Source organism: Aythya ferina, assembly GCF_964211825.1.
Source record: "Aythya ferina genome assembly, chromosome: 8".
Classification (NCBI taxonomy): Eukaryota; Metazoa; Chordata; class Aves; order Anseriformes; family Anatidae; genus Aythya; species Aythya ferina.
Genome location: NC_140304.1, coordinates 3,317,525 through 3,344,932, shown reverse-complemented (window position 1 = coordinate 3,344,932; position 27,408 = coordinate 3,317,525). Strand labels below are relative to the sequence as shown.

Below are 27,408 nucleotides of genomic sequence, written 5' to 3'. Positions count from 1 at the left end.
GCCCTGTGTTAACAAGCACAACACTCTTCAATTTGTCTTTAACAAATTATCTCAGACCACCAGCTAGAAGAGCTTTCATTCCCTTCCTCCATAAATTCTTTCATTTGCCCCACAAATTTCCCAAAGGCAAGGAAACTAACAGCTGAATTTTTTTATCACCTACCTCTAAATTCTTTCTAGCTTGGATTTTAGAATCTGAAGTTCAAGCTTCACTCATCTCCATATGAAAGAACAGTGAGGTTGAACTTTTATAAAACAGATGCCCATTGACAAGAAGCAATTTACCATCAAGAAATGTATTTATGAAGACATTTACTTCCTCACCTCTAGCACAGTCCCCTTCCCAGTCTCATACAATACCTACACATGTGGCACCCGCTCTTCTCAGACATGTGCTACTGCTGCAGCCATGTGAGCTGAACTGGTGTCAGTAAGAAATGCTATAGGCACAGTATATGGTTTTACTTGTGTATATTTTTCAGTCTGTCATGAAGTACAAAAAAAAAAAATTGCTCAAAATAATAAAAACAACGTTTGGAGTCAAATTCTTGTACTTACATAGGGCTGCTTGTTCAAAGCTATAGGAACTTTTGCATGGGAAGAACACAGATGTCAGTGTCAGATGATATAATCCACCAAAAAAGTTCACTTCTGCAACTGTTTATTTCTCAGAGAGTGCTAGCAGAGGTGGCTGAGGCCTATGGAAATAAGAAGCATATTATTTTAAAGGGGGAGGGGGATTATTTTCTCTAATCTGGAATTCAGTAACTGCTAAGGAGGCCAGCCCCAGGTGCAGGCAGCTCCTGAGGTCCCAGGCTGTGTTGGGCAGAGGGGTGGCCTCCACCTCTGCTCCCCACTGCCCACAAAGCAGTCCAGCTCTCACGACTGCTGGGATGCTGGTGATGCACAGCAAGCACTATGGAGATGTGAACCACAGAACTGCATCCCCAGCTGATTAGCCCCTCTGATCATGCTCTGCTATGATTTGTAGTGAGACTCAGACCTCCTTGTAAGAGGAGGAGAACTACTAGAAGAAACAGTAACTTCACTACCTGACCCAGTGGGCATGCTTCTTTTGATGCAGCCCAGTGTATGGTTGGCTTTCTGGGCTGCAAGCACACATTGCTGGCTCACGTTGAGTTAACCTCCAAGTTCTTCTCCTCAGGGCTGCCCTTAACAGCTTCTATTTGTGCTTGGGATTGCCCCAATCCAGGGGCAGAACCTTGTACTTGGCCTGGTTGAACACTTGAAGTCCTTCATTCATTTCATTTCATACAAAGACAACAGCCATCAGGACAGATTTTACATGGTGAATTGAAACATCTTTGCTATGTTTCAGACCCTGTTGGAATAGAGAAGTGTTTCTACAATCATCTGTTTTAATGTAATTTCAGACTTGAAGGCTGTAAAAACAACAGCTTTTTTTTTTTTTTTTTTTTTTTTAAAAAAAAAGGATGGTTAATAACCAGTCTACATAGAAGATATTATTTTTCTCTTTTTTTTTTTTTCTCTCCCAGAAATGGATGGAGAGATGGAGATACAGACAAATATATAAATATAACTATATATATTTATTAATTGAAGATAAGAGCTTCTTAAAGTGTAGTGATCCATTTACACACCAGGAGTCTAACAGACATCCTACTTCAACTCAGGATAGGACAGAATGAAAGTAAAGGACGAACAATTTACCAGCATTGAATGAGGCCTTAATAAGAGGTAGACGATTCCCGCTTTTTATGAAAGATACGGTGCTTCCTTTCTCATACCACTGATTCAGAATAGGTGACCTCGGGTTGCAGTTAAACACAAAGAAAAAAAAATGGCATGTTGTTGACAGATGCAGCTATGGTTTAAACACAAAATACTGAATCTGGTTCAAGCAGGTGATGCTAATCTACAGAATTACCATAAGGAGGTATTTCCCTTTGATTTAAGGACACACTGTTGTTGCTTGCTAAATTTTCCATGGAATAGGCAGGCACATATACAGCAGAATGCAAACACCATCTGAAATGAGCAGTTCCACCCCCCTTTCTTATGGCCACCTCCACACCAGCCGGCACAAGTCCCCACTCCCCATGACGCATCCTTGAATGTTCCCTTCCTGAGGGCACCTGTCATGACCCAGGCACACTGTGAAGGCTCCACGCATGGCCCTAGGACAGCTTCTCAGCCAGCCCAGGCACACACATATGGAACCTAAACTACAATATTCAGGCTGGACAACCTGGTATGTCCAGCAGCTTGTTAATATTCTAATAATAATTTACAGTATGTGAATAAAAAGCACTTGTTACCAGTCCTCTGTGCACATCCTGATTACGCATGTGCATACTCCATTAAAAAATGAAAAGGAACAAGCATTTACCTTAAATTCTAACACCAAGTTGTGACTTCACCAAGTACAGTTTAATGCCACAGTGCTGAGACATGAGACAGATGGGATAGATAGATCTGAAGTGCTACAAATAAAATCTAAAACTGAACTTTTAAATATTCATTCTGAACTATAAAGAGAGCTGTGGCTTTTGTGCACTACAGATGGCTTGGAAATTCAGTGCAAACAAAGGACCAATTTTTGAATACTCATAGCTGCTCTACCATAATAGCTGGAGGCCCAAAACTCCAGGGGTTTGAGATGATTCAACTCGATCCTCTTACCTGCCAAATTTCATCAAAGCAACATTGCTTTTACCATCTTATAGGGATAAAAGAAGTATGAATAGTGTCATGTTTTTTTTTAATGAAATGTGGACTGCTTAAGCTTGGAACAAAAAATTACAATATGAATGGAAAGTGCAAGGTAGAGAGAAAAATGTCTTTTTTATCATAGACACTAAAGCGCAGTATAAGATGAAATCTGTACTTTTTATAGATTGAAAGATTAAACAGATATATTTGGTAGATTTAGATAAATGAAGGAAATAAAACAAAACAAAACAAAACAAAACAAAAAAAGCATAATAAAAATCCCTGCCAGTCATAATCAATGAGAAACTGCTGATTGCCAAGTACAGCCTTGGGTTTAAATCTAGGAGAGAGACATATGTTTCTTTGTAAGGTAGCAGGGCATGACCTCATCAATCAGAGATTATCCTCTGCATAATAGTTTATAGAAAGAAACCACTAATGCCAACTTCTCATCTGCCTTCCAGACAACAGCAAGCTGATACAAATACAGCTGGAAAGGGAATAAAGTCATATAACACAGTTGCTAATGCCACACACTGCAGCATTTACACAGCAGTGCAAGGAGTGCAGCCTCTGTGGTGAAAAACATACAAACATTTCCATTTTAATCTGTTTTCTGTTGCTATTAGCCACTTCCTGAAGCCTTTGACTTTAGGGAGGATGCTCACTCTGCTTCTGTATGTATTTGAGTTTCTACAAGAATCGAACGGAAAAGCAAGATACAGAAGTGGAGAGGCAGAGTGCCTGCAGGAGAGCAGGGACCACCCCAGGGGCACAAAGGACCCCTGACCTGCAAATGCTCTTCCAAGTGTACAAGCTATGGAGACAAACATGCAGTGCTGAATCACAGCTAGCAGTCAGGCTTATGGATATTCATGAAGCACCACTGCCAACTGCAATGAGGTAACGCAAAGGAATCAAAGGAGAAGGCATGAGGTACTTGATGGAATATCTAAGAGTTGTGTAATGACAGCAAGTGCCAAGAGACGGTCATAGACTGATTGATATCAAGCGATGGGTGAGAGGTAGAACGAGCTGACAACAATCAGATTACACTATCAATGAAATCAAGGGATTTAGCAGTGGAAGGACACATATACAGAGGCTGCCTAGCTGGCATGAGATGCTAGGGAGAGGGTGGTTTGGATGGATGGCAGCAGCTATTGCCTTGATTGTCAAGATTAGAGAAAAAGATGTGAAAAATCAAGATAAGATGATAGGAGTTGAGGCAAGCATTTTAATTGCTCCCAGCCAAGACATTATGTCTTAAGCAGGGCGCCAGTCTACCAATCTTGGGAACAGCACAAGGTCAGAGGTCTGAACTGAAGAACAGACCTGCAACATTTCAGAAGAAAGGCAGGGTCCCAGCACTGTCTGCAGAGAGTAAGGGAAGACATTGCAAGGCTTGAGGAGGCAAGCAGAAAGACCAGGGCCTCCCTTTCAGCTGGATCAGGCTGACAGATCCATCAGAGGATGAACAGGGACTTCAGCCCGCACAGGTGGCAGCTTGAAACACTGGCTTCATCTCTGTTTGCAGCAAAGGCAAAGAGTGGGAGACAAGCAGAGGGGAAAGGGCAGGATCCTGTAGAAAGAGGTTTTCCAGTGACCTCACTGTCATTTTGAGAGTAATGGCTTTCCAGGACAGCGTGTCCCAACAGGATACTTAAATGCCTTCAGCACAGTACAATATTTGAAGATAAAACCATACAACTTCTCATGAAATCTGCCTCCAATAAAAACATCTTTATTGCCCTGGGCTAATGTGTAAGTTAGCGAGAGATTATGGTTCATCTTCTATAGCCATTTTATGTAATATGAAAAAAAATCCATAGGGACCTTGTCTGTTAGTCCTCTAAAACATAAAATATAGTCTTCGGCTACACTTCCATCATGGTAATAGGCTATCAGCTATTTTCCTAAACTCTCAGACTCATCTTTGTCAGTCTAGGAAGACTGAGAAAACCTGACTTAATCACCTCCTTGTGACTCACTGCACCGTGCCCCTTCCTTTTGAACACATATAAATCCTAATTATTTTTTAATCCTTCACTAGAACACCAGCAAAATGATGGCTACACTCGCAGCATACAAATGTGGACGTGTGCAGGAACCAAAGCCGGGGCTTCAGGGGCTCTCCTGCCTGGGGAGTTGCATGTTGCCAGGGGGACTCGGCACAAGGGACCTCTGCCTCTCCAGCAGTAGTTCTCTTGTAACTTCTGCTCATCTTCTGGGGGGGGGGGCAGCAAGCATTAAAGCAAGGTTACAGCCTTGTTATTCAAGAGTATTGCGGCCAGTGATACAAATGTCTTAAACCTAGCCCTTACCTGAGTTTGGTTGTCTGTATAAACAACTCGCCAAAATCCATTGTAACCTTAAAATCCTGAGATGATTTCAGTGATCACAAATACCTTGTGTGTGTGCGTGTGTGTTTGGCTCAGACTACAGTTTAAGTTCTGTCCTCCTCTGTTGCAAAGACTTGAAACCTAGCTATTTATAATCAACAAAATGTTCAGTGAGAACCAGGGCAAGGAGGCGTTATTTTTGTTGGTCTGTTGCCTTCTCTAAAATCTGTAATATGACAATTCACGCATTCAAATCACAAGAAGCAGCAAGAATTTCACCAGTTTGCTGTCTAACGCACTTAAACTGCCCCACATGTACTAACAAAACTGACACAGCCTGTAAAGGCCTGGCCTCAGACAGCTCCTGCAGGCCTGTGGAGACGTGGGTTGGGACCAGGGGCACCACATAGACAGGTGCTGCCCTGTATTTCCCTGTCTTCCATCAGAAAATGGAGGTGGAACAGAAATCACACGTTGCTATGGCCTCAAAGGTGCTGCCTGCCCCTGGCTCCCCCACCAGCAGCCCTGGCTGGTGAGGACATAGAGGAGCTGTTGCGGGTTGGTGCTGGCCACAGCTTTGACATACAAACCTAGGAGCCAGGCTTTGGCCCCTCCACAAGAATAAAACCCTCCTGGTCATGACAGAGTTTCCCCCAGTTTGTATAATGACAATTCGGGAAAATTCAATTTCAGGTAATCTGGAATTTGCTGCCCAAGCCTTCACAGCTTCAGAGAAGTCTGCCTTCCTCACGGCTGCACCACCACATGCCAGCCCTGAGGGACACCAGCAACTGAATTTGCACCTCATGATAGAACAGCAAACCCCACTGCTACCTTCCACATGTAATCCTAGAGGGATTGTGGACTGAGGTGACAGGGGTTCAGTAGCTGACCCAACGTGGCCTACAGTCACATTACATTCATATCACATATGTGGAACACCCTGGATTCCCAATCACAGAATATCTGGAGTCTCAAAGGATCCATGAGGATCATCAAGTCCAACTCATACCTCCACACAGGGCAGCCTAAGTGTTAAACCATATATCTTAGAGCACTGTCTACACGCTTCTTGAAAGGATGGGTCCGATTCCTAAAGCTGTCCTCACAAGGATGGCAAAACAGGACCTGTGCTTATCATAAGCTTTGTGGCCCTCTCAAACACAAATCGCATTTTAAATGTTAGCTTCTATATTATTATCCCCCAACACTTTCAGACAACAGCTTGAACCACAAGCATCTCACAGCTCTTCCTCCCCAGCTCTGTTCCACATGCAGTTTCCTTTTCTGTCATGAAAATAAACAAGCCAGAGGCAGCTTGCGCTGCCTACTTTAACGTCCCAATTCCCTGGCCTATGAAAGACTATCTGCATCACAGTGTATTTCTGTCCAAGCCCTAGCAGTTAACTCTCCCACAGGAGCTGCACGTTATTGGGGAAAGAAGCACTGCAGAAGCAGACACCTCACTGCAGTCATTCATACACTGGATCACTGATTCTGGGAGACCAACATGATAAACATGGCCCTAGCTGCTTCCTGTGTTATCATAGGAAACTTAAAAAAGAACTCTTATAAAACGTACTTTAATCGGAAGAACTTTTTAATTTGCAATTTTAAATGTGAGCATGTTATAACTTGTAGCTGAACATTTCTATAAAGATAATTACATATGGCAAGACAGAAAAACTTTTTAAAACATTTTCTCTTGAATGTATGCCTGAATTCATTTACAACTGTTGCTGCTTTAAACACTTCAGGCAGAATAAGTGGATGGCACTAAACAGCTTAGCTGCAATTATTATGGAATGTCTGAGGTATAATTTCCCCTGCGGTTTTGTTAGGCGTACAAAATTCATAATTCTGATTTGTGGCAGGTACTTATTACCCATCGCAGGTGGAGATATGCAAATATTATTCTAGTAGGGGTGAACAGCCTTTATTTCAGTATTCAGCTATTAACGAGATTTGTGAGTCTGGTACTCCGGGGCCATTTAATTAATTAGATGGTACAGATAAAATATAAATTGTTTTGTAGGCTACACAATTCCAGTTCTAGAAGATATAAAATATGGCTAAATGAACTTAGTATGGATTGATTTGTTGTTTCATGTATGGCACAGGGTACAGGCAAATCCTGCTCGTTATTTTTGTCTAATAATAATCCTGGGCAGAATCTTTCTATTGTCAAGTATTGCAGGAAAGAGATGTTATTTATTTGTCATTACTACTAAGAATATCTATCAGTTAACCTTTTTATAAAAGCAGCTGGCATACAAAAAACAAAGAAAAACAGGCATGTTCTTTTATCCAAACCCAATATGTGCATGTTTCAGAGTAAGCACACATTTTGAAGACATGCAGATTTGGTAGTATATTATTGTCTCAAGGACTGACACTTGTATGTTAAATAAATCATTTCCATGGGGTAGATAAGCCATATTTGCAAAGGAAAAACAGAGAGAGAATCTACAGCATCATTTTAGTATCTAGATCTTAAAATAATTCTATTAACTGGTTAATTCATAAAACTCCTTTTCCTACGTATTATCTCTTGACAACTCCAGAAGATTCTGGAAAAACATGAACTCAGGAATTGGTGGGAAATGGAGGGGAAGAAAGCAAAACAACAAAATAAACGCCTTTATTCCTCAAAGTGATAGCTATAGTGGTCACAATAAAAGAATCAACATTTATGAGGAGTTACAGCAAACTATATGTTGAGAAATTCACCCTGCCCTTATATGGAGGAAATAAAATGCAAGATGCGTGAGACTGGAAATTGTTAGCAAACTGTCAGCATTTAAAGGCAGGCATTGACCATTATATTAGATCTAAATTGTGGGGAAAAAACTACACTACACAATTACTGTACTCAAACATTGAATGAAAACCAGTTACTTTTACTGAAGTAGGAGTATAATCAGCAGTCAGCTCTATTGGTTTATTGAACATATTTTGGGGTCCATTCCAGCTGCCTTTATTAGCTCTAATGCAAATGATTTTTACACTGCTATTTTGCCAAGCCCTGGTAGCTGTAGTACTGCAAACACACCCCACTGCTTTCTGTCTGCTGGGGATTTACTGACAAATATGATAAAGAGTACATAAAATGAATAACAATATAAAACTAATGCCATACTGGAAAGTGAAAACTAACAGAGGAAAATTATATTGTAAGCATTAAAAGCTATTGTATGGTTTTGTACAATATAACTCAAAAACACACAAGTTCAAAATTAAATATCTTTCAGGAAGCACTATGGTCATTTCTCCATAGAGGGGGACAGGGAGCTGCATCACAGCCACCACATCACGTGCTATTTTGGTGGGGCACAGCCCCACCTCTGCTTACCTGCATCCCTGGGGATGTACCCACTGTACAAAAGCATCACTGGCCTTACTTCTCACTCGGCTTCTGAAAAGAACCCCATGGTTGGCAAGAAGAGGAAGAGACTGGTAGAGATGGAAACAGGCTGATACAGACCAAGCAGGAGAACAGCAGGTGCCCGAGTGATGTCTAAAAGACAAAAGGATGGAATTTCATTCAAAGAAAATGCTTTTGACTTTGGAAGCATCCTGCACAGGAGAGGTGCAAACCTGGTCTCTTTGAACACAGCAAGATGTGACCAAGGAATCTGGCTGCATAAGTAATTTTAACTATAATTTTAACTGTAAGACAGAAAGTAGAAACAAGTGAGGAGGAATTGACTGGGACCTGAGGAAAAGGGCCAATAATACTTTGTGGGTGAAAAGAATTGATCACATAAGAAAATCTTTGTGGCTCATTTTCAGTGAGATTCCCTGAAGCTGAGGAGACTGCAAAACCATGGAGATGTATGGAGAAATGAGCTGTGGGTAACTGAGTCTGACAAAGGGATTTCCAGGGCAGGAGAGCCATGGGTGTTTTGGTTACAGCGACAGACATGCAACTTTATGGCTTGTCTGAATTGCCAGCCGCATTTTGCGCATTGAGAAACACAGAAATCTTGGTGTCAGTGTAAGGGACATGTCCTCATGTTGCACTTGTGTCAACATCCGGGAACACTGCAATATTCAACTCAAAAGCAAACCCTGCAAGCAGGCAACAGAGTTTGAGTGAGTAGCTTGCATGGACAAACAGAATAGATGTTCAGTGAAAACGCATAAAAAAAAAATCTCCAAGGAGAAAAATGTATTTGGTTAGACACCGAATAAGATAAATGGCAGCATTATGTACGAAAGAGCTGTAACAGAACCATAAGAAATACCTAAAATGTTCAGACACAGCGAGCCCAAGTTACCTGTAGGCTTTTGACAAAGTGCCGAAGAGCGTCAAAATAGCTCCAACCTCATCTCTTGCAGCTGTGCAGATTAGCAGGATGTGGCCTGCATCTGCTCCACATAACAGCAAAATGCTTGTAGGGGGGTGGAAAAGAAGTACAGATTTCCAAAGAATAAATACACCAGAATAATATTCTGTATTTAAATGCCTTAAATTGGATAAATAGTACCCCATGGGTAGAACCTATAAAAGGCCATTCCTAAGGAAGATGAAATCTAGAAAGCAATTTTAATTAAATCTTTCCAAGGACTTCATAAAAATCGAAGCCCAGCAGCAGTGTTCCATGTAGTACCACAATGACAGCCCTGAGCTACACAGTTCAAAATGGAGGAGGCATGCAAGCACACAGCATTTTTTTTCCCAGGTATACACACAAACACATCATTAGTTCAAAATCAATGCACAAATGAGAGATGTGATCAGAGCATTACGTCTATTCACAGTAACACAGAGAGAACCGTGATGAACCTAAGGCAGTTCCTGAGAGGTAGAGGAGAGCAGTGCTGAGGCGGGCAATTGATTCCTCTGAACACAGAGGAAACCGCTGCCTGCTGGTAGGTGATTATTACCAGCATTTTTTCAGAATAATGTAAGTAAGCAACATTTTAGGTAGCACTGTAATACCCACCAGGCATAGTATTTGCGAAGAGATAACAGAGCAAAATGCATATCTGAGGAACCTCTGCAGCGCACAGCTGGCGCTCCCCCTGCCACATGCCCGCCAGGCAAGCCTGGAACTGCATGCAGAGAGCTGGACCGATACCCACCTACGTGGGAGTCAGGGTCTTCCTGACCAAATGCTGTCACTTGAGACACCACTGCTGCAATGCATGCCTGGAACCAGGCTCTGCTCATCCCCTTAGTGACAGGCAAAAGATTACAATTGGTGAAAAAAATCCCTTCCCTTGCCTCAAGCAGGATAAGGGAGGGATGGAAGGGGAAATTGTAATATGATAAGAACATCAACACGCTGAAAATTGACAGAATAAATTCCTTTGTGACCACGGTACTCTGGTACACCAAACCAAGAAAAAGCCAGGCCCAGTAAACTAACCCCAAAACAGACAGGCTGCTGGCTGGGAAGTGTCGCAGTCCCTTGAGACCATGTCCCAGCAGCAAGCAGCACAGCAGGAGGGTGCCAGGACCCGCTGGGTGCTGAGCAGGGCAGAGCCCCTCAGTGCCACAGCCACTGCGTGCTGCTGTGCCAGGGCACCCAGGATGAGCAGCTGTACTTACTGCACATTCAGCTGAAAGCATACCCTGCCAGCCCACGAGCACAGCATTTTTGCACCCCTGTTGTTTACAAGTCCTGGCCATCGTGCGGAGCTGGATAAGGGCTGACTGTCTTTGAGAGCACCCTAAAGCTCTGTGCTGTAAGTATAGGTAATGAGCTGAACCAAGGGCAATGGACATGACATTACCCTGGGTGAAGAACCCAACCAAATAAGCAGCCTAAAGCAAACCAGCACCTAGTCCCATCGAATCACTACTTTGTCAGTGACTCCCCCTCTTCCCTGCCTCCTGCTAAAGCAGCAATGCTTGTTCAATATATAGTGCTTTGCAGGCTGCATGCTCCCCACCCACCAATGTCTGGCAGAGCTGCAAACAGGACTTTGGCAAGATAAGATCAATTACACACACTATGCAAGCATTCAAAAATTAATGCAACTAATCTGCTGGTTTCACCTGACAGGAGGTAAATTAATGCTCTTTGCAATATGAAAGCACCAAAGAGAAAAAACTCAGAACTGCACACTCTCAAATGCACCCTCATCTCCCTTTGTCAAACTTAAAGCTTAGTCGTATCCAAAGGGCTGCAGGGAGATTTGAGAAACACATGTTCTCCCTCTACGATTTAATCATGGTGCAAGCAAAAGGCAGATTCTCCAACAAGCCGATGGTTGTGTCAAACATGAAACGGCATCACCCAAACCCCTGGCACAGGCCAGTGCTCATGGGAATACATGCAGGGAGACTGACAGTGTAGGCTATCGGAGCCTTTCCTTAATCTTTAACAAGCAACTGGGGTTGTACAGCCCTACAGCCAAATCTTCTTGTGCACCTGAAAGACTGGTACAGTTACCAATACATCAGCGGCGTTACTCACCCAAGGGGCAAGCTTGCTTTATAAAACCAAACATTGCTTTCCCCAATCCTGCCCCTCCTCTCCCTCCTTTCTCCTGGCAGCTCTCTATACTGCTACATAAACACAAGCTCCTATAAAGTTGCTACAGGAGCTGATGCTCTGTGAGATAAAAGCCAAGCTGCCCAAGCATCACTTCCCTAAAATGGGCACCTTCCCATGTGCCTGCCTGCTCCCCCTCATACACAGCGACGAAACACACCAGGACTTCATCCTTAGTGTTTAACTCGGGATGAATAACTGGGAACAGAAAACAAACCCACCAATATATGACTTTTTTCTAACTTCTCCATGGTCTTCTTTGTGAGGGAAAGGGAGAGCAGTCCCTCTAGGATAGGATGTTGTTCCATGACCCTAAACATAGAGCATTACATCAGGTTACAGAAATTGACATGAGTCAGAACCTGCTGATATTAGCTAGAAGCCTGATCTAACTTTTTTTATCATTATTATGTCTCTTCCCCTCTATGCACCATGCACACCATTACTAATTTGTTGTATGAATGAAAAGGCTTGGATGCTCTTGGCTCAGAAAAGAATTTCTCTGAAGATGCTGAGACTAACAAGTTGAAACAAAATGAAAGGATTATATTTCACTTTCTACTGATTTTGCTCATCTTTTTTTAAGCCTTCAGATTCCAGGTTATACCTAACCTTTTTGCTTCACACAGCACTGTCTTTACAGTACAGATCAGCAGAAGCCACTCAGCCTCCACCAGGTACATGATGCCCTTCACAAAGTCCATCACCACAGGAGGAAAGTTCCCAAAATGTGTGTAAAACCACAGCATTTCAAACCTAAGCTGTGTATTTAATACAGTATACTTAACTGCACCTCCCAGAAATGATTCTGCTATTGGCTGGAAAGGGGTCAGCTTTCTTCCTTATCCTGTAAGGAGAGCCATGACCCACATACTCAGCTTCCAAGCAGAATTTGAGCACAGGGTGATGGAGAACCTCAGCGTGTAGCTGTGATGTGATTTTTTTTTTCCAGATGCACTCAAGAGTGAATTTTGCATTTTATCAAAACATTGCACTTTATAGAATGCAGCACAGTTTCAGGAGAAAAACATGCTTTTAAGAACTTTTCTTAATATTTATTCCCCAACTTTTTCTTTATTTGCCTCAGGCCGTTTTCTTGTCTCCGGCTCAGATGGTGAATAATTCCTTTGTCTTTTGCACTGTTCATATCTTGAAGGTACTATTGATTAGGAACAGGCCCTTTAGGTCTTCCCACATTCTATACATCTCTTGGTATCACTTTCATCAAGTTATTATTTCTGTGTTTTTTTTTGTTGTTGTTTTTTTTTTTTTTTTTTTTTTTTTTTTTGTAGAAACTGTTTTCTCCTTCTACCCTTCTACTTTCTTTACAAAAGCTAGGAACAGGGGAGAAGGAACTGTTAATGCTCCTCTGCTTACACTGGTATTTCTGCTAGCACTGAACCTGAATATTGGCAGTAGTTCATACCTAACTGCTACTCCAGGCTTGCTTATTCTGCCTTCAACAGCCTCACAGTAAACTGCAATGACTGCTCTAAAATAACAATTCTGCTCAAAAGTTCCTTAGTAATGTCATACTAGTAAAGTTCCTCTTAAAAACAAAAGGTAACAAAACCCTCTTTGTTCTAAGAGAATTCATACTAACACTCATTATTATTCTGCCAGCTCATCCCTTAGCAACAGTCTTTCTGCAGCCCCACTGGAAAGACTAATACATTTTATTTACATGTATATTTTACATATACAATTCTGGGAGGAATACTAAAGACTAACAATTATTTATTCTTCTCGTTTTGCAACATACAGAGTTCTTCCCATTTAAGCTTTATATAAAGTATTCGTTCTTCTTTAATCTTGACTACTATCTTTCTTGGTCATACCCCTGTTCTCAGTATAATCAAAATCCTTCCCACCTCAATCCCCCCTTTACCCTCTGCCTCTTGCTCCCACAGAGCATTCACTTCTGTGAATGAAAGAGATGGAGGCAGATGAAAGATAGGGTTGTTTTCTTCTGTTTTTCTTATTATTTTATCAAAAGCTTATCATTTTCTCCAAGAATTGAAGTGGCACATGGTATTGTCAAAGGCTAAGAGTAGTTTATCGCATTTTCACCTCGGCACATTACAATTCACTTGCATGCAGTCTACTTTTAGTGCATTTTAAATAATATATTCTATTCCCTGAACAATGTCTTGGATTGACATCAGCATCTCCAACAGACAAGTCTACCTCAGTGCCCATGCTCTGCGCTCTGTGCAACTCTATCAGTAATACCCTGTGCTGCACATCCCATCACAACAGGGACGCGCTTCACTTCCAGCCTCAGCGTGGTGCTTCTCCTGGAGGACCTCCCACAAACAGTACTTGGATTGCATTCAGCCCTGGAGAAGGTTATTTGCTTTTGGACAGCCACAGCCCTGGCTCCCTGCAGTCTGAGGGTGCATCACCTTGAGGGTGCAGCTTCTAGGACACAGGGCACCCTGTCACAGGAATTGGGTCTTGCCTCTCCTATGAGCGGGTCTCTTTTTTGCCTTTGATCTACGTAGGATTTGCCAAAAAGTTACCCAGATGGGAATTAAAAGCAAACAAATTCCAAGGCTATCAGGAAGCCTTGGTTTCCTCCCCCAGTTTCTGGCTGCTATCCTCATTCCACAGCTCCTTCAACATACAAACACTTTCAGATTTTGGCTTGTCTGTGCTCATATGTAAAACAAGGACTGCCTGGCCCCTTGCCCTTTTAACAGCAAAGAGTGGTACAAAAAAAATGTTTTCTATAAAATAAGAGGTGAGGCATAGTTTTTTGCTTTGTTTTAATCACTTTTACCACCCCAAATTGCTACAGTAATGTTGACATGCACCATAAGGTAGCTTTTTGACTATTATACTGTAAGATAATTTTCTCTTTGCATGCAAGTTTTAAGTGACCTGTCATGGCTGGAGCTAATACTTGTATGTGGATTAACTGTGCTGCCTTTGGCAGTTACTACATTATACCTATATAAAATATTCTACCAGAGCTGCTAATGGTGCAATCATGTTTTTGTATTGTTTAAGATAAAATGGGAGTCTTTCATTGTCTTCCTTTTCTTCCCTAGGTTCCAACTCTTAGCACCACTACCTTGAGTTGTTAAATTATTATTAATTGCACCAAGATATCTCAAAGAACATTGCAAAAAGCTATTGCAAAAAAAGTCACCATGAAGATGTTCTTTTCAGTCTCCGCTAGTTCTCCACAAATAAAACAGTAGTAGTAATATATATATACATATCATAAAAATCTTGCCTATATCAAAAATGTATTTGTTGGATAATTCAAGTATTTCTTTGTCTATAGAGATGCAAAGATAGATAGATTTGTTTAGCCTCCATCATTGTTAAAGACATGCTTATCTGCAGCAGAATTAAATCTGTCAGAAATTTGCAGCCGGCACATACAGAAAGTCTGTAATTGTGTGCAGGGTCAGATGTGTCAGTCCAGCATCCCTGAAGCACTCATTTTGAGTTCAAACATGCTATCCCTTGGAAGATCAACATACAAAAGAGAGTATTTTCTGTTTGTAACCTTGAGGAACAGGAAGACCCTCATGCTTTCAGTTACACACATGCTGTCCCAGCAGAAGGCACTATTTTCATATGTTTTACTAAGGTTTCTGCTTTGTTCATACCAAAATATAATGCAAATGGAGAATGAAGAGGATACTTAAAGTAAATATTTTTCCACAACCAGACTCACAAATCAAACTATGCCAGGGAACCACATAAAACCAGAGGACAAAACAGTGGCTGCCCTATGGCAAGGGCCCACCCATCTTACAAGGCGATGGTCCCCACAAATGCCCATCCCCGTGCAGTGCCAGGGCAGCTGCTGCCCACCAGTACCAGATAGTGCCAGTCTTCTGGGACACTATCATGACCCTGTTATCGTCTTCAGATAGATTATTTACTCTTTGCTTGTCTTAAAACAGAACTGACAAGCTTGTAGCAATATCCTTCACTCCCAGAATTACTGGAGGTCAGTAAGAGATGTTGGATAAGCTTTAAAGTCAGCATTATTCTCCTACAGCCTACAAACATGATTTTTGTTGAGTTCATCATAGCTTGCTGCCCAGGTACGGAGAAGCTTTAGCTATCAGACAGTTCCCTCCTCCCTGTCGTTCAAATAAGGGGCTGCTACGTTTTAATTGCTGATGCTGTAAGTATGGCTTTGGTCAATCATCTACATTGAAGGCACAAAGGAAAAATCCACCTCAACCAAACGCCCAGCAGGAATTTGTTCAGCTGGGATTTTTAGTAGAAAGCAGTGATTTGTTTGATCACCCTGCCACAAAATAACATGGTTACATTATACAGTGACTTTCTTACCCAGAGGTAGCAGGTTCTTGTTAAAGCTTTCTGAAAGGGAAATGGCTCCATGCACGGCATTATCCTGCTGCCTTCTGAACAGCCTTCAGGAGCTCAAGTGTCATCTTCTGTTGGCACTAACACTGCCAATGAGCCTGTAGAAAAATTTAGAGATGAGATCCTATAATTTTGTCCAATGTTTTAGGCTTTTTAATGCTTTTGTTCTTGCCATTCATATTAAAAAACACAGTAGTATTAACATCACTTTAGCTTCCACTGAGGCTTTTGCAGTACACGTATACATGCAAGTCAGAGTCAGACATTTGTATACAGCACATCTATTGAGCGTATGGCAGCTTGATACTCATTTTCCATTAGTCTTTGGCAAATTAACCTTAACAAGTTCAAAACTCGTTTTTCAGGAATTTTAAGAAAAATCAAGCAGCCCAATCACACATCTGTAAAAAATAATTCAGTGCTAAATGGAAGATTTCACAGCTTATCCATACGAGATACTAGCAGAAGAGAAATACATGTAACTACAGAGAAGGGTAAGCCTCTGCTGAGGAAAGCTCTATTTGTGCTACTATTAGAGACCTCAAACAAGTTCATTCAGATGTCAGGAGTGGAGGGTTTGCCTTTAGATACCTCATATCTGGAAATCCAGGTCTTCCTAGCTGCACCACTGAAGAGAAATGGAAAACTTAAAACGCTAAATACATACACTCAGTTATGCAAAAAGGTTTCCTTTAATGCCTTTGCATGGTAAACAGAACCCCTTCCCATCACTTCCTTGGTTTGCTGACCAAATAACAAAGACAATTCTTTTGTGTCTGACTGGGGGCTGCTGGCAGCAGACAGGAGAGTGGCTGTGTCAAAGCAGTGGCATGCAGAGAGATGCCATGGGCTGCCCAGGGCTGGGAGTGCCTGCTGCAGGGCTCCCTCCGACAGAAACCCGAACGAGGTGTGTATAAAGCCTTCATACAGAAAGGCAAGCAGGTGGCAGGTAGGCTGATTTCATGCACGACTCAGGCTAGCACCAGTAATTTTAGCAGAGAGTTTTTATTGCATGTAAAAATTATTGTTTCTATTTGGTTATAGGAACATCCATACAAAAGCAGGTCAAAAGCAGTAAGAGCACAGCTTGATTTATTACAAAAGATTTTATGACATTTTTGTGTATGTGTTTTTTATTTTTTTGTGTGTGTTTTTGTTTTTGATTTTTTACTCCTAAAGCATAACTTTTTGGTGTGACAACTGCAAGCCAAATATTATCTTTAAAACAAAAGGGGGAATATTTTGGCTAACAGTCTCTTACTCTCTTTTTGAATGTCAGCACATGTCCCATTGGCAGATTCCAGAAATTCAAGAGCAACCAGATGGTTGCGTAACAGCGATGCCCAAAATACGCTCTGCAACTTAAGGAATCATAACAGAAGACAACGAGTGGGTGGCTCAAAGATGCGAACAACATCTACTCACAGTTGTCACTTTGTTAGGTGGACATCCAAGAACATCACCTGGAAGAGAGCAGAGCACAGCCCACCCCGGCACGACAGGCCTGCACATAGCAGCATCCTGCAGATACTGCTCGAGATGTGTATAAAAACAGTGCTATATTTTAGAAGAGTTTATTTTAAAATTTATGTAATAGAAATGAATAGAAAATGCCAAGAATAATTTTCTTGCAGCATTTCCTTTGGGAATGCTTTATCTCCACATACAATACTCATTTGGTTTTGAAACTTCAGCACAGGGTTTTTCTTTATTCTTAATTAGGCACTTTACATATCACCTCTTCTAAACCTACATCCAATTTCTTTTATGGTTAAGACTTTTTTTCTCCTTATTCAGTAGCTTTCCCACTTAAAAACAGCATTGCAAGAAGTGTTCCCGGTTACAGGTGTACAATTCAGTCATCAGGGATATGTAGATAACAAATTATCCAGAGTTTCAGATTTTTCCCATCTAGTTTGTAGCTACCGTAACAAAACCTTGCCTGACAATAGTATTTTTATGAAATCTTAGCTCCTGTCCACAGAACACCACTGTTTTAGGAGATGTGCTATAAGCGAGTGTTTATATTCTGAATTTCTGAGAAAATAAAGTGTTATCCCCATAAGATAACAGGAAGGTTTCTTTGGGAGATGGCAGCAGTACAAGTTACAGACAGGTGTCACAGCTTTTTTTTTTTAAATAAGGAGTTTTCTTTATGAAGCACAAGCAGCAGGGCACTGAGTGCTGTGAATGCTGAGAGAGGAAGACCTTGGTACTTGTGTCTGTCAGCAGGACAGCATCACCTCCACAGCCACGAAAGGGCAAGGAGCAGGAGCGTGCACTTACACGTGTCAGGTGTGCAGGCAGCAAGGCCACAAGTACAGGGAGGAAGTCGTGTTCCTCGTATCACAGAGTGTCCTGCTCTTTGGAGGATCACCCTTTTGTGGCTGTCTGAGGCTAGCCAGAGAGGCAGCTGTGCTTCCAGCTCATCACCAGGGCTAACAGCCTTCTTAGGGGAGCTTCTGACAGCACGAGGGCTGGTACAATGGTGCTTGTTGGTTTAGCAGCGCTCGAAATCTGAAAATGCCAAATTACAGTTTAATTTTTCCTCTATATTTCATTACTAACAGTATCAATGGGATTAATTTGATGATGGGATTAAAGAGGTGTTAACACCTTTTAATGAGATCAATCATATTCTTAAAAAATATATGAAACTATCAGGAGGGAGTCAGGGGAACGATTGGAGAATAGGTTTGACATAAGTGCAAAATTTGGTGCCCGTAAAACATTGCTGGCTGAGTATTTTAATTCACTTGAATCCCCACATAGTACAGTCTGGAAGTCCATTAAGGAGAAAACTACAGTATTCCAGTTTCAAAATGAAAAGGCATCACAGTAATTAATGTCCCTGCTCCAGTGTCTGAGGGGAGAGCGCTCAGTCAGGCAGCATTTCCAAGAAAACGGAAGACTGACACAGCCACAGCAGCGGCAAGCTCAGCAAAGGAGAGCCCTGCTAAATGGAAGGTACCTCCTAAACCCCTAAAATACGCCCCACTCTGCTGTGCAGCAGTGTGGGTTTGGACAACTTTGCTAGAAACAGCCCTGTTATCAGCTGGTTATCTGAAACACTGCCCCCAGCAAGCACCACGAGGGATCAGATGCAAATTAATGTGTGCTCTGTGCCATGCAGGAGGTGGTAAGGATAAATATCATATGAAGAATAACAAACAAATCCTGAAGAACCAAAACTATGAAATCCAGGGTCAACAAATAAGAAAGAGGGGAAAAAATAATTGGGAAACTTTTTAGAAATCACAAATTCATCATAAAACATAACAAGCTATTCAACTTCTTGCTATATTTGATTACATAAGGTCTTCCTACCAAAACCCATCCCACAGTAGACTAAATCTGAATAAAAAGCAAGTAAATTATTCAATTATTGCAGCTACTAATCAAAAAATTACATTAATAAAATTTAAAATTAAAAAAGGTAATTATATTCCCAAGACATTTTTGTGCTCCAGAACAGTATTTCTTACTTTCTCAGCACAGCATCAAGTTTAGTGTCCCTGTTTGCATGAGCACGCCAGCTCAAAATTTCAGATGTTGATTCAAAGTTCAAGTGAGCCTCCTGTTCCCTGGATGTTCCTTTTCCTGGGATGGTAATGTTCACAGCTCATTGTTTCCCAAATTCACAGACTCTCCCTTCTACTCTCAGAAAGCTTGGAGCACTCTGTAGTTTCGATAACAGGTTGTCCTGTCCCCCTTTCTCCCTCTACAAATGCATGAGCAGAATTACTTGTACAGCCTTATTTTATTTTATTTTTTAACTGCTGTCAAGTTTATTTTTTTTTCACATCAACTCGGTTGGACTGCAGATTTAGAAGAACTGGCGTTGTGAGCAGGAGACGACACCACAGGTGACAGCATAGCCCACCTGCTGAGCATGCACCCACGTGTCCTACGGATAGCAGAGCCTGGTGCACCAATGCCTCCCGGACACTGTCCCAGTACCCTGCCACCGCTGCACCAAGTGTCCTTGCAGCTACCAGCTATAAGAGAGGCCAGGTTGCCATTAGCAATGACCATGGGAGAGACTGCAGCCACTGCTCTCTGCTCTTGCAGTGGGAGCATGCACAAGGAAGTTGCACAGGGGCACTGCGGTTTATCCATGAGCAAGTCCTTCCTGCTGGCTGTCGCAGCACCAGAAGTGCACACAGTGCTCAAGGAGCCATCACGCTCCCACAGTCAGTCCCGTTTCTCCCTTTCTGCACCACGACCAAATGCCCTTGCAGGCAGGCAGAGGAGTGGACACCAACCCCTGCGAGTATGGGGTGGGGAGGAGATGCTGCTGTGGGGTCCCAGCTCTCCTGCAGTACTTCCCCAGGTCTCTCCTCCTCCTTGCAGCTGATTCAAATTGTACTCCTTTAGGTGGCCTCCTCCTACCACCCAAAACCCACTCTCTGCCTGTCAGCCCAAGCTCCTTTTCCCTACAGACACCTAACATCCCCATCCCAGCTACAACCGTACCTCTCTTTTTTTCCCCACATCACTTTAATGCCATATTGCTTTCTAACTTTCTTGGGTGTCACCTTCTTACTGATTAGTACTGCTCCAGCCTGATCAAGGCAAACAGGATTACTCAAGATAATTAACATTTCTATAGGGCACTGACAATTACACACAGATTTGAAACCCAGAATACAAAAGAGCGGCACCAATTACAATTCTAGGAGGATTTTCATTCATTACCGTGTTTACTTGCAAACATGAAATTAGTGATGCCTAGATTAAGATTAGAAACAACATGAGCTGCTGTCACAAAAAAAATCCTTTCAAGTATATTTCAAGCACAATGCATGCGATATCTCAAAATACAAAAAATGGTCGTATCACAGATAATCTAATGGAGAACATTTTTTTCTTAATAGTGGAAGTACAGCTACATAGAACAGAGAAAATGCCTTGTTGGTCTATTCGATTTTTTTTTTTTTTTTTTTTTTTTTACTAACAATACACTTTAAAAAAGAAGAGGTACAATAATCTGTAAAATGTTATAATATTTAAACTAAACTTAAAATCCACTTCAATCCTCTTGCTAGTTGCAAAGTTCAGCTATATAATTCAGAATATTTTTTTTAACCCCTCATCAAGAGATGCCGAGGAAAGGCTGGTAAGCAGAGTTTGTCTTGTCTCACAAAATTGTATTTGAATACTAAAATTGAGCTTAATTGTTAGAATTCAATTTAAAAGATAATTTCGCTATATGCCAGCAATTACAGGAAGAATACAGTGTACCAAAGGCAAAGCTCTATTTGAACCCTGCAAAGACAGTACTTTTTCCTGTAAATCCAGACTGATGACATGAACCCAACCAGTTGGATATTAAAAAAAAAAAAAAAAAAAAAAAAAAAAAAAAAAAAAAAAAAGGAAAGGAAAATCGGAAAAAATCATTTATGGTCAAAATCCTGAAGGTGGTTCTAAGTAAGAGAAGAAAATCCTAGCAGCAGTCAGCAGTACTTAGTAAGTCAGAAAAAACAAACAGGAGCCACGTGAATTGGAGGTTTCTGAAAGGCACATATGGCATGCTTCCCTCGAACAAAAAGCCCCAAAAACTGAAGACAGCAACTGTGAGCAGCTACAAGCCCACTGCCTTCAGCCTGACCACCCAGCAGCGGGACAGATCACAGGGACCTAATTAAAACACAATTGGAAATACATTTGAAAACAGGGTTTTAATTGAAATCTATTCATTCAAGCTCTCGGAAGACAGCATGTATTTTTCTTTAAGCACAGTTCCCCAGTCCAAGCCATGACCACCCGAGGTCCCAGGGAGGACCCATTCACATGGTCTCGGGTCACAGAGAAATTCCCGGCTGCTGCAGGTTGCTGCCTTGCCTGGTTCAGCTTGACCTGTGCCCAAACCTGACAACAAGGACACACATTTCTATCTTTCTTCTAAGGTAGTTTGAAGACATTCAAAGTTTTCCTTGGTTTTGATAGTGGTGATCAAAGGTACAGCTCTTTTGAGGACTGTGACCATAATGCCCATCAATTTTCAGTACTGTGTGCACATGCACACACATACACGGCATTATTTCCTTTTTTCCGGGCCTGTTTTTCTGTTGTTGTTGTTTTCATCTCTACAGATGTTAAGCTGCTTGGCTCTTGCTCTGAGTCCATGCAAAAACTACCACGTTGGGTCTCAAAGCTTTGCTAGAGTCTTGGATTTTCTTCTTGTCACCACATGAATAATAATTCCTACCATGCTCAGTTACAATGGGCGTAATAGCAGACACAGTACTACTGACACAGTAAAAGCAATAAATACAAATAAAGCAGACAGGAGCTTAAACCGGACGTGACTTGTCAGGCTTGCAAGACCACCACCCCCACCACCCCACTTGGGGAGAGCAGCCATCTCAGGCTGCGGCCCCTGAAACAGCAGCAGGGAGGGTGCTGCCCCAGGGCTGCCAGAAGACTTGGGGGTCTGGTTTCTAAAATCTTATTTTAAGTTGATTACTGTCCTCCGTTGTAGGGTAACCATGGAAGAATCACAATAAAAGCCATAAGCCAGACCCATTGTTGAAGAGGAAGTGAAAAAAAAAATAGTATTTTGATTCCAGACCTAAATTTAGACCATGACAATTTTTCAAGCGAATTCTTGAAGTAGTGAGCAGAGTTCTTTCTCACCTCTTCTTGTTTACAGTCTCTTAGACTGGGATCCCACACTACCAGTGTCACACAGGATGTCATTTTTTCTCTTGGCAAGTAAACACATGTGAAAGAGAAGGCATTGCATTTATAATGATAGCAACAGAATTCGCTAACATAGTTTTTACCAGGTTTCAAAGGGACAACTTCAGCTTTCTGATGTACTACGCAATGTCTCTTAGCTTCACATGTGTTTTTCCACCCCACTGAGCACAGTTTAAAATGCAGAAGTACCATAATTCAATATTAGACTATTTCACAGTACCATTCGAGTTCAGAACTGAAGAAACAACATTAAAAGCAGCGAAATAAATCAAGTGAATCATCTGAAAATAAAATTAGGGCATAAATAAAACAAAAGTAAGGCCAGGAATAGACAGACTGTCTCCTCTTTTCCTCTCGGGACAGATTTCTTTTAGTATGGCTTCAGTCACTCGCCGTGACATTTCCTGGGATTCCCCGGAGCCCTGGCAGCCGGGCCAGGATGGAGCAGAGAAGTTGGAAGGCACCGTGTAGCATTTACTTAGCGGGAAACATGGGAAAACAGCCGCGCTCTTAGAGCACAGGATACCTGTGCATTTCCTAAGGACTGTCTTAACCATTGATTTAAAGTGTAATTAGTTTTCAAGCATCTTTTTGTTGTTTGATTTTTTCTTTTTTTTTTTAAAGCTCAAAACGCATCTGCTCAGCACTTTTGTACATTAGCTCTCTCTCACCCTCAATTCTTCCCAAGTCAGTTTCTCTCCCTCCAGCACACAGCCAGCACCAGGCTGCTCACCTCCTGCTCCTAACTCAGCTCCTTCATTTGAAATAATTTCCCCATTTCTCCTCAGATATTATCTGCAATGATGGATGGTCAGGAGCTGCTCTGCTCCTACAGCAGCTGGCACCAGGAGGGAGAGGCAGGGCTGCTGCAGAGCACCCGAGCCGCACTCCCACCAAAAACACAGAGCCAGACTCCACTTCAGCCACTCCTTGAGGACGAGTGGTGAGGGCTGGTTTGTTAGGGGGATCTTCATGTTTAAAAGCCAGAGTTCACAGCACAAGCAAGTTTGGAAATCGCTTTCTGGCATGAAAGGGGAGTTTGAGGGGTTCCTCTTCCTCACCAGGGTATACACCCTGGTTTGGGAGGGAATGATTCAGGAGTACATTAGCAAAATACAACAGCAACAGATACAATTTGTCCTAAAAAAAAGAGAGAGAAAAGGAGTTAGGCTAAAGGCAGTCCTGAAGGGAGCAAACTTCTGTTTCTTGTAAAAGAAATGAAAGGTTATTACTTCTACATGACAAGAATAACATTTTTAACATTCTCCTTTTCAATAATAGCAGCTAAATTCTCACAGGACTCAATGTTTACACTCAAAAATCAATTTTTTCCTTTTATTAAAAAATTATGTACAGTAAATTGCCGCTACAACACAGTCTACATTGTTTAACATACCCTGCTTTGATCTACTGTTCCATTCATAATCTGCTGATGATTAAGCATCTCAAAAACAATCCACTAGCCTTTCTAAGTGATATCAAGTTGTTTGTTTTTAATCTGCTGAAAATCATCCTGTAGACAGATGCATTATTGAGGAATTACATTTTAATTTATTTTCATGCAGTGCCTGTGATGGGCATTTGGATTAACAGAATATGATAATGCTTCTTTATGCCTGTATCTATTCAAATCAGAAATTACCTGAATACACCGTCTCTGATGGTGGTCAAAAAATGTACAAAGAACTGAGAACAGTGCTTCTTAATATCACACAGCCCTGCTGCTCATCAATGAGTCTTTTTCTGTTCTAATGCTTTTGTCATGTATATGAAAGTCATTATGTAGTTTAGAAAACAGGAGATGAAGTGAAAGAGGAAGATCAGGAACCTGGGATGCATTAATATTCTACCAGCGTCAAAGATATTTCCCTCGAGGGGCTCCTACAGGCCACACTGTTATTACAGTGCCTATCCATTATCTTGTGCTGTACTTGGTATTAAGACAATAATGGAGAGAATAGGATTATGTGCAGATGATAGGAAATGCGAAGGCAATTCAGCAAGATAGGAAATGAATGGAGACATGATTCTTTCATCGAAGCTAGGGATGGTTTAGCATAGGGTAAGGGAGAAGATAAATGAAGCAAAATGAAATCTTTACAGGTTAGCTAGGGTAAAATGAGTGTTTACATAGAATCCGATGAGTTTAACCTTTTTGATACAGAATATCGCAGCATCTTTCTTTAATGCATGCGTGTATATCCCTTCAGAGGTCTGTTTTAATCTGAAAACTTACTCGACACACATGGGGAAACGGCCAGTGTTAATTCGATAGAGGTGGCCTTATACAGTGGATAACCCTTTAATACACTCTAAGAAAGGGAAAATTCTTATCACCACTCCAGGTTTCTGTTTTTCAACTGCAGGCTAGAAAAACTGTCTCCTGCCTGCTAAACAAACAGACAAAATAAAATCAAAACAGCAATAAAGAAGGATTGAGCATAACTGAATCGCTGATCCCACTTCTAAATGCTCACGCTGTTTCACTATTGCACACTTTTAATTCTTCAATCCAAAGCCTGTGGCTGATACCAAATAACAAAGGCTAATGATTTTAGGAGGCCAGCAATGCATTATGATGGTGATAAACAAAGACAGGACCAGACTCTGTCATTTACAGACGTTTCTCTGGCTTATGTCTGTCATTTTTTTAATTAGGATAAATCACATACACGCATTTGTTATAACAGCACAATGCCAAAGGAGATCATTTTTGCTCCCTAAAGTACATCCGCAATTTTATTCTTTTTAAGCTGTGCTTGGAGGCTTCCCTGCCGTCGGGTTAAAACCCAATAATGTACTTCGGCAGCACGATGTGTGCAGATGCAAGCAGGCATCGCAGCGGCGCCAGGCAGCTCCCACAGCCCCGCAGCACACGCGCTGCCTACGGGCTTGGTTGTGGAACGGGAACAGTTTGCAAAGCAGCGATTAATGTGCACTTCCCAGAGCCCATCCACCAACCTGTGCTCTCCAAGTCAAACCCAGCACCCTTGCTAGCACTCTGGCTGCCAAGTGAGGCAACATGCCCACACACAGAGCAGGGCTCCGCACCAGAAGCGCTTGTGCTATCAGCCTCAGCACGCACCTCCTCGCAGGCCTGGCCCTGTGGTGTGGGCAGCCGCCAGCGTGGCTCCATGCTGCTCTCTGCTGTCTCCTGCTCACCAGCTTTTCTGCTGCTCCCTTTGTCTCGGCCCCACTGTTTGCCCATCGTGGCATAAATACTGGCGTGTCTTGGCTGGCAGTGCCGGCTGAGCCGCGGGGCCCTGCGTGCTGGCTGTGGGCCCTGCGCAGGACTGGGCTCCCCCTGCTCACCCCGCAAGCTCGCCCCTGCCCACTTGCCCAGCGAGGCTGTTCTTGTGGAGTGTTTTCATCCAAAAAGGAGTAGAAAACGAAGCTTCTACAGCCCAGCACAATTAGCATGAATGTAACACAAGGACCTGGTCCCCACCAGCTGGGCTGGACCGAGCACTGAACATCCCCAGAGGCAATGAAAGACAGGCAAGGAGCTGCTGTGACAAACCCCAACAGAGGAAGGCTGGAAAGTGACAAGATGCAATAGCGGCACACAGGGGACTGGTAGCCCAAGAGCATTCCACATACAGAAAATAGCACAGGTCCAGATAGTATGGGGTAAAGTAAGCAAAACAACCTAGCTGAGAGCTCACCTTGTACCAGTGATATCCTCCTTTACATTTTTTCTCCTTCCCTGTGATCAATACACATTAAATTCGGCCCCTCCACACCTGCGTTTCACCCCAGCAGGGGCCTGGCTCCAGCTGAAGACAGGTCCCTCCTGGCTGCCTTGGGAGTGAGCACAGCATTGCCCAGTGCCCAAAACCAGCTTCTCTGACAGACTTCTGAAAGGAGGCATTTCTGTGAGAAACACTGAATTGGCAGAATTAGGAATATACCCATGTATTCTCCATAAAAGACAAATACAGAAGACTAGACACCAACAGTGGAGCTACATGTCAAGAGCGCCCCTTCACAGGGACACGTTGGCTGCACCAGGGTGCTCTGTTTGCCCCCTCACACTGGGCAATGCCACATACGCCAAAGACATTGCTAAAACTACTGCAAAGAAAACTGTCCATATAAGAGTTACAGACCAAACTACATTGTGTGGCTGGCTGCTGACTTGAATAAGAGTGTTTATGACCCTGTTTTAATGTTACTTAAGATAATGGAGACATTTATATAAATGTCTCATTATGTTTTGAATTAAGTAGAGCCTTGACTGTCCCATAACAACACATGGGGGCAATGAGAGATAATAACACATTATATCCTTTTATCTCATCACCTCAGTCTCATGCAATGCTACTAGCTTTTATATTACCAGAAGTAGTTAATGAGGATGGTCAGTTTAATCAATCTGCTTTCCTTACTACCTTGTACATGTCCGATGGTTTTTCAGCTGAACGCAGACTTACTCATGAGTGAGAGAAGCATCTCTGTGAGTTAAACTTCACCCATTTCTTACATTAGTATTTGTATCAGGAATTAAAGGCAATCAGTTGATGAAGCCACTTCCAAAAAATACGGATTAAGCACTTTCCAAATCGCTTCTTCAGCACGATCAAGTGTGATTGCACTGAATGACCCCAAGGGTGACCCAGCGTGGGGCCAGATCCACTGCTTTGGTTTGCCACACTGTATTTTATTGTCTGATTTCAGAAACAGGTCGGTGATTTTTTGAGGGGGAAAATCCCAGGAGGGTTTTGACCTAAAGCTGAGCTCTGTGCGAGTGATGCCACAGCCAGCTTCCCAAAAGCAACTCATGCCCGGAGCTCTGCAGCAGGGCC

The 27,408-nt window shown here is 42.2% G+C and overlaps 1 protein-coding gene across 1 annotated transcript in view; it reads right to left on the bottom strand.

Annotated features, from left to right (window-relative positions):
- The window catches only part of LOC311440273 (uncharacterized protein), a 233,276-nt gene that overhangs the window by 87,801 nt on the left and 118,067 nt on the right, over window positions 1-27,408 (bottom strand). Inside the window, exons 10-11 of the mRNA XM_084526954.1 lie at window positions 15,863-15,996; window positions 559-698 (exon numbers count right to left, since the gene is read on the bottom strand). The gene's annotated coding sequence lies outside the window, so the exon portion shown is untranslated. The remainder of the gene's footprint in view (window positions 1-558; window positions 699-15,862; window positions 15,997-27,408) is intronic.